Here is a 15,979-nt window from a genome sequence, read left to right as displayed (position 1 = left end):
GATGACCTCAGTGATTGAATGCCACACTGCTATTTTTTTGAACACACCCCTTTCAACTGAATCTACTGAACCTACTGGTAACTTGTTTGCCACGTAGCAATAAAAAAATATACGAAAAACCTTGATTATTCTGGTTAGTCACATTGTACTGCTATTATTTTGAACAATACTGTACAAAACACGAATATGTATCCTTAAGCTATCCAATAGTTATTAAAAGACATACACAATATATATATTTTTTTTTTTTGATTGATTGATTTGTTTATTTAAGTGTCAAACACCAAGGTGCCCAGCCCTCATGGGCTTATTAGACACTACAGTAATAATTTAACAATTATCTCCAGATACGTGACGATACGTGACGCCACGTGACGTAACACAGAACCCAACATAACATAACTAAACCAATAAAAATAAGTACACATACAAATAGAGATGGCTTGTCATATGGGATACAAAATACTTTGCCGCAAATACCAGGCCTTTTCTATAAATTTGGCCAAAGCAAAAACATCATTTTCAAACGGCCAAAACAAAATCTCCCCTTCATATTTCCAAAATATATCAGGATTTTTTAACTGAATTGATTCAAAAAGAGAGTTCCTTAAGTCACAATATAAAGGACAATAAAAAACAAAATGAAATTCATCTTCAACAACTTGGAGATCACAGAATTCACACAAACATAAATATTCTGGTGTACCTTTAAATCGACCCACTTCCACTGCCAGAGGTAAGGTACTAGTTCTCAATTGAGCACAGAGGGACCTCTGCCTTCTCTTTAGATTAAGGAAAATATAAGGTTCTGTAACATAATCATTCTTAAACTGAACATAATTTCTTAATTTTGGCTTCTTCCATATATCCTGTTTCCATTGATCTTCAAATTTACTTAACAATCCTTGTCTGACAACATTTATATTACATTGGAGATTATTTTGATACATTATATGCAAGTCAGACGCAAACAGTATTATTGAAACCTCTGCAGACCAGGGGTGAAGCTTTACTCTGTCCCAATTAAAAATTTTCCTAATTAGCCTTTCCTCTGGCAGACTGACAAGACGGTTCCACAATTGCACCATTTCACACCTTTGTTTTACAATACATGGATCCCATCCTGCATCCCCATTAACAGCTACCTTTGCTGCATATTTATGCACACCAAGAAAACACCTTAAAGCACCTTTGATTGAGTTACAATCAAAAACCTCTTCAAAACCCCAAACTCCTGCAGCATAAAACAAAACTGAGTCAACCAAAGATTTATACAATTGTGTAAATGTAGAAAAACCAAGATCTGTACATAGTTTCATTTTGCTCAACACGGAACCTAATGCTCTTCCCGCAGACTCTGCTAGTATTTTCCTTCCCTCTATAAACTTCATATTTTCATCAAAAACAAAACCGAGATATTTATAATGACGGGTATACTTTAAGGGCACAGGGCCAAACTGAAAATGTATGAATACTCTGTAATTCACCTTTTCCCTGAAAATGAACAACTTGTGTTTTTTCGCTATTAATAGTAAGACGCCATTTACTACACCATAAACTCATTATATTCAGCATATTTTGTAAATTCACTTCATTTTATGCTATCAAAACAATGTCATCTGCATAAAGCAGAATATTTAGATTCATGTCCTCAATTGGCACACCAAAATTACCCTGCATAATTTCTTGAGCTAGATCATTTATATAAAAAGCAAATAAGGAAGGGGAGAGTTAGTCTCCCTGTTTCACCCCAAAAGGCGTTGGGAACCAATCCATTCTTAAATTATTGATTTGTACACAAGCAATGGGGTCTTTATAAAGGGCTTTTATAGCATTATTAAATTTTCGGTAGCACTTTATTTTACAGTCCTGTTCCTCATGTACATACTATTTACTTATTATATTAATTACAATAACTATGTAATAACTAGGTACTAACCCTGAACCTACCCCTAAACCTAACCCTACCCCATGTAGTTACCTTGTATTACCAGAACTTTCTTAGATAAATACACTGTAAGTACATCATAAGTACATGTTAGTACATGTACTGTAAAATAAAGTGCAACCAAATTTTCCATTGATACCCGATGAAAGTAATTTAAACGGCAAAAGATCTCGGTTAACACAATCAAACGCCTTTTTGAAGTCAACAAAGACTGTGAGGTGTCACTATGTCATCAACAACAGCTTTGCCCCTTACAGAAATAGAAGTAAAGTTGTCATTTTCAGGATTTAACCTCCCTTTAAGTATACAACATCTAGAGTCCTTCAAAAAATTCCATTAAGGTATGACCATGCTTATTTACATTTGTGTCCAAAACTATTCAAGGAGCAAGGTCATCTCCTTCCACATAGTCCTTAAGCGCCCCGGTTCGGCTGTTAACATCCCCACATATATTAAATTGAATCCACCTGGTTGTAAACAGTACATAGCAATGCCAGTAAATGGCTCAAGTAGAAATCTGCATTCCTTCCCCAGACAGATGATTCTGGGGACAGGTAACATGAAATTAAAATAAAAGAATATTGCGATTCTCTATGCTCAAAGCGTAAACAAAATATTCCATCAAATGTTTTATCAACAATGTTAACTGAATACCGCTCCAACACAGCATTTTTAACCAAGAATCCAACTCCACCCGAGGCTTTAACAGCCCTCTTATGAGCAATACGATTATGTCCAAACCAAGTAAATCCAACAAAGTCCAGTGTATCATTGCATAAGTGAGTTTCATTAAGGGAAATAAAGTCAGGGTCTAAAGACTTAATTAGCAGTCTCCTGAGTTCACAGTTTGACAACGTCCACCCATTAACATTCCAGTGGGCTAACAAAAACTGTTCATTAACAAACCGGACGGGCTGGACAAGCCCTTCTCAAGCATGACCGCCATCAGCTGCCAATCCCTCTCTCGTCCCACGTCGAGGTAACTGCGTCCGCTTCGCCATGCATCCATTGGCTGCCAAGTAGAAGTCCTTCCCAACTGCATTTTCACGGATCAAAGTTCTAAAATTAAAGTCCATCATCCGTTCGGCATGTGATTTCGCTGAAGACAGGTATACGTCCTTAAAGCTGTCGTTATCTTTTAGCTCCGATTTTCTGCGCAACACGGCCACTTACTCCTGAAACAAGCTCAGCTCCACTTTAACAAGTCCCGGTCGGTCTCCACGCGCCCGCATCCGCTCCACCGCAGCGGGGCAGAGCGCAGTGTCACATCTAAGGCCAATGCGTAGCAGGTCATTCACTTTAGCCATTAAATCCTCTCCCTCTGAATGAGGAAGCCCCACAACAATCAGCAAAATATCTGGATCAAAACTCTTCTTCTTCGCCTCTTTCTTAGACATTTTCTGCTCGATATTTTCCATTCGTGCACACAGAATTCCCAGCTCAGTGTCAAGATTTGTCTTCATGTCTTTTATTGCGTCCTCTATCTCTTTCAGCACAACGTTCTGACTTTCAGAGATCATCTTCTCCATCGATTCACACAACTTAACAACTCTAGAATTGACTTGCTTTTCCATGCTATCAATTCTAGCGTTGGCTTTCTTTCCCATGTCAATCTGTATGAGGTCCAATCTTGAGTTAATTGCTTTCAGTTCTTTCATCACCGCAGCACTGCTGCAACACTCGGTGTGTCATTTTTGTTGCTGTTTCTGGAGGTTCGCCCTTGTTTGTCTTGATCCCCCATAATTTTGTCCAAAATTAGGCACTTCACCCCACAGAGCAAAGGTGTAAACTTTATAATTGCAATAATGATCAGTTTTAACCGATAAATCACGGATTTAGCTAAAGTTTATTCAAAAATTTGAAAGCATCAACACGCCAAAACGCTCAAGCGGCCATCTTGGCAAATCTCTATATTTATCACATGAAGTGATTATAAACATGATAGTCAAATGTGTGGATTACACATAAATGAATATGGAGTGAAGCGATGGACTGACATTCATTTATAAGTCTTTATGAGTTCATTAAAAGAGAGTTCTTGTGCCATACTCTGAAAAAAGATGTTCTGTGGGGACCAGAGGTTAAAAGGTCCCCTTAGGAATGTCAGTCTGGTTCTGCTGGGTGGGGGGAAGTGTTTATTACACTAATGGGTTTACATGTGATGTCCGGCGTTGCATCTTGATTACTTGCCCCAAATTTGACAATCTCTTCTCCGAATTGAAATTGCCAATAATTGTTCTAGTGAGGTTAATGTTGAAAGCTGTTCTGTGAAAGGGTTGGTTGGTTGGTTGGTTATCTTGCTTGAGACTTGTGACACGGAATGATTTACAACCTGTTGCCTTCCTTTTGGAATTTGGCTCAGATACGCTACACTGCGTATCTCCTCATATCTGTGTCAGTTCAAGTCACTTCAAGTCAAGTTGAGATTTACTGTCATTAAGCTACATGTGTGGATATAGAGTAGAACGAAATTTATTGTAGGAAAGGATCCTTGTTTCAGGAGCTAGGGTTTTGGATGAGGTTTCGGTGGGCGGTTAGGTGATTGAAATTGACTTCTTTCAAAGCCTAGGGGAAAAAGATGTTGAGAAGTCTTGCAGAGTGGACCCTGATGCTGTGTTACCGTCTTCCTGATGGCAAGAGCTAAAAGAGACTGTGCGAGGTATGGGCCAAGGTCCTTCACAATACTGTTGGCTTTTCTGGAACACTGTTTGCATCTGTGTTCACCGTCTGCAGGCAGGTCTTGATGGACTACAGTTCCCATACCAAACAGTGATGCAGCTGGTCAGCACGCTCTCAGTGGTGTCCCTATAGAATGTGGTGAGGATGGGTGGAAGGAAACTTGCTCTATTAAGTCAGTGCAGGAAATGGAGCCACTTTTGTGCCTTCATGGAGAGTGACATGGTGTCAGTGGTCTAGGTGAGGTCTTCAGTTATGTGCAAGCCCAGGAATTTAGCACTTCTTCTAAAGTAAATCACAAACTCTTTTGTCTTACTCACATTGAGGGACGGGTTGTTTGCACTACACCTTTCAACAAGTTGTGACACTTCCTTTCTGTAAGGTTTTTCAAGCAAACTTGATGGTGTGGTTGGAGGTAAACTTGGCATTGCGGTTGTGGGTCAGCAGCGTGAAGAGAAAAAAAAATCAAGTCCTCAAAGAGGTAAAGCTAATGAGATAATTAAGTGACTAATGAAATTAAGATTTGGCTTGATTACAAACAAATTAACTTTTCTTGTTTGTATGTTAGGATTTGTCATAATCAGCTCTGTGAAACTACAGCATGCAAGCACAGTGCTGCTCTAACTCTTGTCCAAATCATGCTGAACTTCTTCCTCTGACAAAGGACCAAGAACGTTGCATATGTGGCGGGGCGGTGTAATTTTTGGAACACAAGAGCGAATTTTTATTCCCTAATAAATAAAAGTCCGACTACGCCAGAATGTGGCGGGGTGGTGTAACTTTTGGAACACAAGAGCGAATTTTTATTCCCTAATAAATAAAAGTCCGACTACGCCACCCTAGGGGTTAGCCCCAGGGAAAATACTCAAACAATGAGCACAGCACACAGGTTCGATTTCCTCATAGAATTGAGCAAGAGACGGGAGTAATACAAAAATACAAATGTTTATTAATAAAGAAATACTTTAAAATGTTGAACACTGAAACCCACTTTTAAACTAAACAATAAGAGAAACCATGCAAAAAAACAGAAAATAAATACCGGCAGGCCTGGGGCTCCCAACGACAGGAACACTTCTACACGCACACACACCCCGTGTCACTTAATCACACAATCACACACTCAACAGTGTACACTGCACACGATAAAGGACGACCACCACCAGGAGGAGGAAGAGCAATCCACCCGTGGGACCCCAGCGTCTGCAAAATAAAGATAAGAAACTATAACAATGTTCATAAAAAAAAAAGAATAACCAGATGGACATCAATAAAGCAAATCCCCACAACAATAAATGTAAATGACAAAAAATAAAGAAAAACCATTCAAGCGCAGGAACATCAATTAGTTGGTCACCTAAATAATACAAGACAATTTTAGCTCAATAGAGGTTCACACACAAATAAAATTGTACTTATAGATGGTTGATCACATGAACCAAGCAATTAAATGGCTTAATTAAATATTACACGCCGTTTAATTGGCTTTACATAAATAAAGATGAAATAAAAATCAAGGTAACCAAACAAACTATACTTCCAAAAATTAGAGGTTAGTTAACAGAAAATAAACAAAAGAGGCTTCAAATCAAACAAAGACACAAAAGGGCAGCTAACTCCCCTAAAAGTGGAAGGAACCAAATAGTCCCCCACACAATCCAGGGTCAAATATAACGCCACAATAAGAACCAAACAAGCAGTCCCCGTCTCTTTAGTGATGATCGCGTCAGCGCGGCCGTATTAACCGCAGCACTTTAATAGGGTGAAGACAGTAGCAAAAAAATCACGGCATAGAACGAGAAGGAGAATCCATCAGGAGTTCACGCTAGATAGCACGCTTAAAACACCGATTGGTCAGTCATGCCCATCGGTTTTACAAGGGAATAGAGGGAATCACGCCTGTGAGATATCCGAAAGAATGTTAAACCCACACAGCCATTTCAGCACCATATCACGAGCTCTTAACAATAAACATTACCTGTGAGGTGAACAGTCATCAGACCCACTAAGCAGCACGGAGGGCACCGCACCAAAGCTGCACTAGTTGATAATGATTTAAAAAGTTATGCATAGGAAAACTCCAGAAAGAATCACCCATTAAACACCGCTCGCTTACCTACAACCACCGTCGACGCTAGCAAAACAAACGGGGAAATCGGACGTGACACATCCCAGGTAACAGCCAATCAGACTTAAATGCAAGGTACTACGTGCTGATAGGATGACACTGCTGTCAATCACCTGATACCGTTACACATATTATAACCTCAGATTTAGTGCGAGCAGAAGAAAATTTCGGATCATAAGATTTCTTAATTTTGCAGTGCAGTCAGCTGACCAAAAACTATGGCAATGAATAACAGAATGATATACAAAAAGTCCTTCACTTGCATGCATTTTATCAGATTTGCAACTTTGCTTCAAAAAAATTTGCTGACACTTGGAGTAGCACACTTAGTTTTAGCAGCATCCATGTGCTTTTTTGTGTGCATAAGCTGCGTAATGTCGCCTCGGCCTCCGTGAGCAATGGAAGAGCGAGTCCCGCAAATGTCGCATCCTAATTTAATTCCCTCTGATACTGACTCTCTTTTGAGAAATTTATTCTCTTTTTGAAGATCATCGTTAAATATACACGCATGCTTCTTTGACATCTTTGCACCTTAGGCAAGCTCATCAATCCTCTCATCTCATGTACTCTTAACTGTGACGTCAGATTCCGGCTTCATTAATGGTACGTTGATTATGGGAATTGTGATTGGATGGAATTGTCCTTCCGCCTTCTCTTATTGGATGAAATTTGTTTTTCTCTAAAATATACTATAAATATATAGAACATTTTTTTTTCATAATAAGTCGGGACACTAAAATTTGAGTTGAAATATGGGACTGTCTTGGGAAAAACGGGACGTCTGGTCACGCCCACATGGAAAAAACCTATATAAACAAATATGTTTCAATATGGGTATTTTATTATAATATATATTTTTTCGGCGCACAATTTTTTAGCGGATAGGGATTTTCATCCACGGATATGCCATTTTGGAAGAGTGAAACCGATGTTTTGAAACCGGGTCCCAGAGTAGATATATTTGAAGACGCTGCCTTTGCGTTTCGTCTGGACGGCGAATCTGTACATTTTCTGAAAATATAACATCATTAGCCCATGTCTCGCCCCTAGTCAAACACCACTACATCTCGTAACAGAAACAAAAACATGAACAAACACTGAACGGTTGTATTTTTTTAAACTAACATAAACACGGATTAATAAATGTATTGTTTCATGTTCGTTTGTGTACCATGCGCAAGGTTTATCAGCAAATCCATGTCTTCTCCGTTTTAAGTGTATCTCTGTGGCAGAATTAAAGCGCCACATGCTGGTCTGGCATGTATACTACATCGGTTTCGTGTGCACGTGGATATTTCTTGAGACGAGGGAAAAAAGATCGGGGGTCGGTCTCCGTGTGGATGGGCCGAAGAAGTAACAGGTACTTACGGTTATGGATAGAAATGTAGCGGAGTAATGAGTACAATATTTGCCCTTTAAATGTACTTGAGTAAAGTCATGAGTACTCCCCAAAAATTATACTCCAGTAAAGTACAGATCGCTCAAAATTTTACTTAAGTACTGTACTCAAGTAAATGTACTCTGTTACTGTCCGGCTCTGTATATCATGTTAATATATTGCCATAGAAGACATATCTTGTATGTATAGGGCTTATATGTGGATATGAAGAAGCAATACAGGAGACCTATATTTCCTGTATATGCACATATATGCACCTCAATTTTGCCTATATGTGGCATATATACGCATATATGCAGCATATATTGAGTATATATAAACATATATGCAGCATGTGACAGTCAAGTACGCCTCTGTGGACATTGAAGTCCACATATCAGTCGTAAGATTTTTCAAAGTTGCTTTAACTTTGTCTTTGCAGTCATCAAACATATCTAAAAAAGATGTTTCAGTCGTTTTCTTTCTATTAGAGAGTTTGTATCTTGGGTCAAGAGCTTTTACAAATGCCTGGAATCCCTCATCTTCTACTACATATATAGGATGGAGGTCCCTCACAATCATCTCTCCCAGGCTTCTTGTGAGTGCTGCTTCTCTTGGAAAATCATCTACAAACAACTCCGAAAAAGTTTGCACTCTGCAAGTGAACGATGTCTTGTGGTGCCATCCCATAGAAGTTCAAAGTCAGTCTCACGGACCTTTTCCTGGACTGTGCCCAGCTGGTGGAATGACCTCCCAATCTCAATTCTTACAGCTGAGTCTTTACACATTTTCAAGGAACATCTAAAGACTCATCTTTTTCGCCTGCACTCAACCAACTAACACTAGAACTTTTCCTTCTCTTGTCTTTTCATAAAAAAAATTAAATAAACAAAAATAAAACATGGCTATGCGTTCTATACTAGACTAACTGAGACTTGTCATGGCACTTGTATACTGTTGTTGTTCTATTGTTGACCTGACTGCTTCTATTGTTCTCATTTGTAAGTCGCTTTGGATAAAAGCGTCTGCTAAATGATTCAATGTAAATGTTAAATGTAAATAAACAGGGCAAACTGATTGATGAAGCCACACTACCCTGTATGATAAAGATAGATACATAAATATAGATAGACATAAACTTTATTTATCTAGAAGGAAATTCAAGCATCCAATAGCATATGAAACACAGATGTTAGTTAATTCTCAGCACATAGAGACTCTTTCACCTAGATATCATTCTATAGAGACTGTGTCTGTTCCCCAAACTAGAAAATACAAAAAACGTCTCAATTTAATTGAGGTTCAACAAATAAAAAACTTTTGGCTTATTGAATATCAGATCCCTTTCTACGAAAGCACTTTTTGTAAATAATATGATCACTGATCATAATATAGATGTGCTCTGTTTGACAGAAACCTGGTTAAAACCTGATGATTACATTACTTTAAATGAGTCCATCCCCCAAGATCACTGCTATAAACATGAGCCAAGTCCAAAAGGCAAACGGGGAGGTGTTGCTTCAATTTATAACGTTTCCAGGATTTCTCAAGTATAACTCGTTTAAAGTAATGGTGCTTCACTTAACATTTAAAACATGTAAAAAACGGTGGGAAGGCAGCGGGTCATTAAATGTGTATTTACAACACACTCTTCCAAGCGAGGTCCTTTTTATTCCTGAAATATGAACTTGTGTAAGATACTTGTTTCATATAGCTATGGTTGACTGCTCACTGACAAAATCAGTCGTTCCTCCATGTTGAATGAGTGAATCATACGTGAACTCACATCTACCGTGTCGCGATAAATGCCTCATTTGCACCACGAGACCTCAAGACGCGCGTAAATGCGTCTTTACATTAACTTAACATTGAAATCGTTTGTGCCAGATGCTCTGTTCGCGTTTGGTGTGAACACAGCATAAGACTTTTGAATCCATTGTTCTGAAGGTCGGCTCAAATTGTTCCCTCACAATTATTGATTTATATGATTTATAAACCTACTGAAAACCGCTCTCAAATCATGGTAAGCCTCTGGTACATCCACCAAGTTAATCAGCTCCTCCTGCAACACAGAATGAGACTAGACAGGGGGATAAGCAGCACCCAAACACTGAGCTAAACAGAAAGGGCTATAACCCAGAATAGTTCCCTTTTGAAAGCTTCAGTTAATTCTGCGCTGCTCAGTGTATTGGGAAACATCTTATTCGTGACAAGCTGTGAATAATGTGTGTAACACGTCGATAGAATTGACCTGATGGTGATATAGCCTTGGTTGTTGACTTCGTTGGGGCGCGTGCCCGCAACACGGGGTATAAATAGATACGCCACAGGTGCATCAACAGGTCTTTTTTCTTCAGATGTGCATATGTGTGTCAGGAAGATTCTTCTCGTCGGCTACAGATGTTCGTAGGATGAGTCAAAGAAATGCTAAGTGTTGTGTTCCTCCATGCTCTCATCCTATGTATGAGCTGGATACACGTTTACTGTTTTGTTTGTTTGGGGGAAGAGCACGCAATTCTGGCTTTAGAGACAGGCGAGTGCGAGCATTGTGAACTGCTCTCAGTGAAGATGCTTCATGCTCATCTGAAATATTTTCAGACTGCACCCACCTTTTCATCTCTCGTGCTGATTTGCGTTGCCCTTTCGCTTGCGGTGTTACCAGATCCGCGCATGCCCTCTTGTGATCTCTAAGTGCGCTCTGGTGCTTCTTCGGTTCACGAGGAGGATGATATATCTCTTGGTTCTTCGGGCCATGAGCAGCCTGCCTCTGGGCGTTCATCTCACGAGAGGAAATCGGCCGAGGAACTGCTTGAGGTGGTTACTCGCGCAGTGGACAGGTTGCAGCTTGACTGGCCACACGAACAAGAGATCCCCAAACGTAGTTTCTGTTTGGTGGTAGGAGAGAGAGACCACAACATCAGTCTCTCCCCTTTTTCGAGGACCTCCATGATGAGCTATCGAAGTCATGGAGCAAACCGTATACTTCCCGCGTACCAGGCTGACCTGTGGAAGGACTTGAGTGTCGGCGGTACAATCGACGGCTACAGATTTGTCTCTCCGTGCGACCAAGCAGACGGCTCGTGCCATTGGCCAATCGATGTCAGCTTTAGTCAGCATGGAGAGGCATCTGTGGCTTAATTTGACGGGCATTTAGGAGAGGGAACGTTTGTTTCTTTTAGACTCCATCGGGCCTGTTTGGCGACTCTGGTTAAAACGATTGTCAACAGGTTTAAGGAGGTGAAGAAACATGAAGAAGCATTCGTTCAGTTCCTTCCTCGCCGCACTCAAAGGAAGAGACTGTCAGCCACCCAGCCTCGCCCTGGTCCTTCAAAAACCAGGGAGGTTAAGAAGCAGAGCGTGACGAACCGTGCTCCCCCTTGTAGGGATTGGGGACAGGTTCGCCGTCCTCAGCAACCTCCCAAGCCAGACATTAGGGCTGTCCTTGATAAGAAAAGGAAGTTCTGATGCTCTGGCACCCTTGCTGGTGGGGGTAGTCCCTCACGGGATGGTGCGCGCTCGAGAGCTTTTCGCCCAGCCCCCTGTACCCTCACAAAACTCCTCCATCCCCGCCACTTTGTGTGATTCGGGGGGAGGCGGTTGCCAGCGAGGTATTAGATGTTCCAGTGTTTTCTGACGTCATTCAGGACATGGAACATCTAACATCCCCTCAAAAGGAAGTATTAAAATTGGTACCACTCTCAGAGAGTCTGGCGGCTTGGAAACTTCTGCCAGGCATTTCTGCATGGGTGCTGGGCATAGTACAGATAGGATACAGGATCCAATTTATTCATCATCCTCCACGTTTCATCGGCGTGGTCTCCACTTCCGTGAAGCCAGAGCTGATGCAGGTACTGTCTCAGGAGCTACAAACTCTTGTGGGCAAAGAGGCCATAGAACATGTTCCTCTTCCAAGGAGAGTCGGGCTATTACAGCAGATACTTCCTGGTTCCCAAAAAGGGTGGGGGACTGCGTCCAATCTTGGATCTTCAATGCTTGAACCGTACAGTCAAAGTGATCAAGTTCAAGATGTTAACCATCAAGATTAAATTCGGCATTACAATTGGTTCATCACGATCGATCTTAAGGACACATATTTTCATTTAGAAATGTTGCCACAACACAGGAAATTCCTAAAGGTTCGCTTTCGAGGGCGAAGCGTACCAATTTTGGGTTCTTCCATTTGGCCAAGCCTTATTACCCCGCATTAACACAAAATGCATGGATGCAGCACTGGCTCCATTACGACTCCAGGGCATTCGCATTTTTTTTGAATTACATCACAGATTGGCTAATACTAGCACAATCACAGGAGATGGCGCTACAACACAGAGACATCGTTTTAGCTCATCTAATTTCTCTGTGAGACTCAGCACCGAGAAAACTGTTCTCTGTCCGGCCCAGAGAATGACTTATCTCTGGATCGTTTGGGATTCGATCACGATGCAGGCATAACTGTCTCCCGCTCGGATCGAGACCATTCGGCAGACCATGAGCAAGGTCAGGCTAGGCCAGGATCACACTGTTCGTCAATATCAAAAGGTGCTAGGTTTCATGGCTTCACACATGGGACCGTTTCAGTTGTGGCTAGAAGCCAGAGGATTTCAAAGTGACGCGCTGTTGGCTTCGTACACTATCTCTGTGGATCAGTCCCCGGTTCCTTGCCTTGGGTCCCACTCTAGGGGCACTGTGTCAGTGCCTGAGCTCCCTGATGGGCTGGGGAGCAGTCTTGGATGGGTCATCAGCTCGATTGGCACATCAATTGCCTCGAGCTGATGGCCGTATTTCTGGCTCTGAAATATTTCCTCCATCATTTAAGAGGCTGTCATGTCCTAGTACGGGTGGACAACACAGCGACAGTCTCTTATATAAATCACCAGGGGTTTCACGCAATCTGAGCAAGATAGCGAGGCAGATTTTTCTTTGGGCCCAGGACAGGCTCCTATCACTCAGGGCAGTTTACATTCCAGGGCTGGAATGTGGGAGCAGATTTACTGTCCAGACAGGCACCACCGATGGGGGAATGTAAACTCCACCCGGAGGTAGTGAAAAAGATTTGAAGAAAATTTTACAAAGCAGAGGTGGACCTCTTCGCCTCCCATCAGACAGCGCAATGTCCTCTCTACCTCTCTCTGAGTCACCCATCCCCCCTGGGTCTGGATGCGATGGCACACTCATGGCTTAAAATGCGAATGTATGCATTTCCTCCAGTCTCTCTGCTCCTGGGAGTCCTAGCCAGAATTCGCCAACAAAGGTCTTGCTTCATGTTGAAAGAAGAATTGTCAACAGGCACATGCCCTGCTACTCCTAAGGTTTATTTGGCCGCTATTCCGGCTTGCCACGCCTTGATTGACGGATGCCACACGGGAGACACCCTCTGCTCTCTCGATTCCTTTGTGGGGCCAGACGGCTGAGGCCTGCACTGAAAACCAGGATGCCTTCTTGGGATTTAGCTATATTTCTCGAGGGTCTGGTTGAAACCCCCTTAGAACCTTTAATGTCAGCGTCCGATAAACTTCTGACTTTGAAAATGTTTTTTCTCATGGCATTAACTTCTTTGAAGAGAATTGGGGATATGCAGGCTCTGTCTGTCTTACCATCATGCTTAGACTTTGCCCCAGGGAGAGTAAAAGTGATTTTGCATCCTCATCCTGATTACCTGCTTATGGTTCCGTTTTCGGCTGTACATCCGGTCATTCTAGAGGCCTTCTGCCCTCCGCCGTTCACAACGCCGGAGCAGGAGTTGTCCAGTGTCTAGTCCGTGCTCTTCAGGCTTACGTTCACCGCACTAGCCAGTGGCATAAGTCAGAGAAGCTGTTCGTCTGTTATGGTGGTGGTAACAGAGGAGCAGCCGCCACCAGGCAGACCATGTCTCACTGTGTCAGGGATGCTATTGCTTTGGCTTATGAGGCGCGCGGTCAAGCTTCGCCTATAGGTCTTAGAGCTCACTCCACAAGGGTGGCTTCCTCTAGTGCTTTAGCAAGAGGTGCCCCCTACAGGTTTGTGATGCGGCAGGTTGGTCCTCTCCGCACACATTCATAAGATTTTATAGTTTGGATGACCATGCTTCTCCGGGCTCTCGTGTCCTTGAGTCAACATCACAAGCTAATGTCTGAGGCCTTCTTGGGGTTTGATATCACACCTGGACAACCTTAGGGGTCCAGACATTTTTCAAGTACAGCGGCATGGGTATTCTTGTTCCCAATGTGCTGAGCAGCGCAGCATCGACTGAAGCTTTCGAAAGGGAATGTTCCCGGTTAGTTAACTGTAACCTTGTTCCCTGAGAAAGTGGAACGAGATGCTGCGCCGCAGCCTATTTATAGCCCTGTGTTGCGGGCGTGCACCAAAGCGGAATGAGATGCTGCGCCGCAGCCTATTTATAGCCCTGTGTTGCGGGCGTGCACCCCAATGACGCCATCAGAGGCTATATTACCATCGGGTCAATTCTATCCATGCTGGGAATATGGGGAACTGAGAGACCCCTGAACAATAAACATTGAAAATTAGAACTCAACAATACATTAAATTAAGAAACACAGTCAACTCCTTAGATCTTCACTCAGGGCAGCAATCTCTTTATCAAGGACAGCCAGTTCCGTCAACTTCTCCTTTATCGTGACCGCAAGTAAACATTTTAACGATTTCGGAGTCAGGGAACATGAAAAAAGCTCTGAGATACCCTCATTTCCATTGTAGGACTGATGTTTAGCGATTGTGTTAAGAGTCCACAACACCTTGGCTTTCATTGTTGGCGTGGACCCAAAAGCTGTGTGCAGATCCACTCTAGTTGCGGTCATAGCTGAAGGGTCTGCAGTGCTAGCAGCAAGCTGGCTATAAGGGGCCGTTCACATATCGCGTCTTTTGCCCACTCAAGTTCGTTATTTCCAATGTAGGCGCGCAGTATGCGCGTTCATAATGGAAGCGACGCGGTCGCGACGCTCACGCACCGCATCGAGTTAAAAAATCTCAACTTTTCAGAGAGCCCCAAGCGCACCACAGGTCATGTGACAAGAACTAACCAATCTGCTTCCTCCTTTCCCGTAACAACGTTGAAAGCTCAGCCAAGATGAAGGAACAGCTGATCATAGCTGTATATGGATTGCCATTTAAAAAGAATAAATTTAGTAGCAGAGCAACTGTGTGCGATTTTTAGTGCTGCAAATCCATTTATCCTTTGCTGAAATTTCTGCGTCTTCATGGAGAGAGCACGTCATTGTTGCCTCAGGTGCGCTTCTGCCCGAGCCCTTTGGAAAGAAGGAGAAAGCAGTGCGCCTAGTGTTTTCCACGTGTTTTTAGGCATGATATGTGAACGGCCCCTATTATTAGATCCTGCTGCCGCTTCAGGAACATTAGCAGCTAGCTGGCACTTGTTGGTTGAAACCATACAGTATATGGTTGAAACACGTAGGCGATGGAATTTGTTTTTATAAATTGAGAGCATTCATGTGCTTGGATTAGGGCTGGGATAAACGATTATTTTTTTAACGATTAATCTAGCGATTATTTTTTCGATGCATCGATTAATCTAACAATTAATTCTTTCCAGATCGATTCGATTTCGATTATCTCCCCATTAATTGGCAACTAACAATTTATACATGTTGATTTACATATCTTAATGAAAAAAACATGAATTCCTTAACATTGCAATATGTTTATTGCTCTTAAAATTACAAAATAAAAGACTGACTAAGAATGCATTACTTTGCACTTTATATATAAGAGATAGCATTTAATAAAACCTTGAAGCCTTGAAAACACATAGCTTACTGAAACAAGCTTACTGAACACATAGGGCCTAGCTTACTGAAAAAAAAGTTCTTCTTTCAGCTGAAAATAACAACAACTTGAT

Source organism: Carassius auratus, unplaced genomic scaffold, assembly GCF_003368295.1.
Source record: "Carassius auratus strain Wakin unplaced genomic scaffold, ASM336829v1 scaf_tig00026283, whole genome shotgun sequence".
Lineage (NCBI taxonomy): Eukaryota > Metazoa > Chordata > Actinopteri > Cypriniformes > Cyprinidae > Carassius > Carassius auratus.
The sequence above is the reverse complement of the archived record's forward strand: the minus strand, read 5'-3'. Positions refer to the sequence as shown.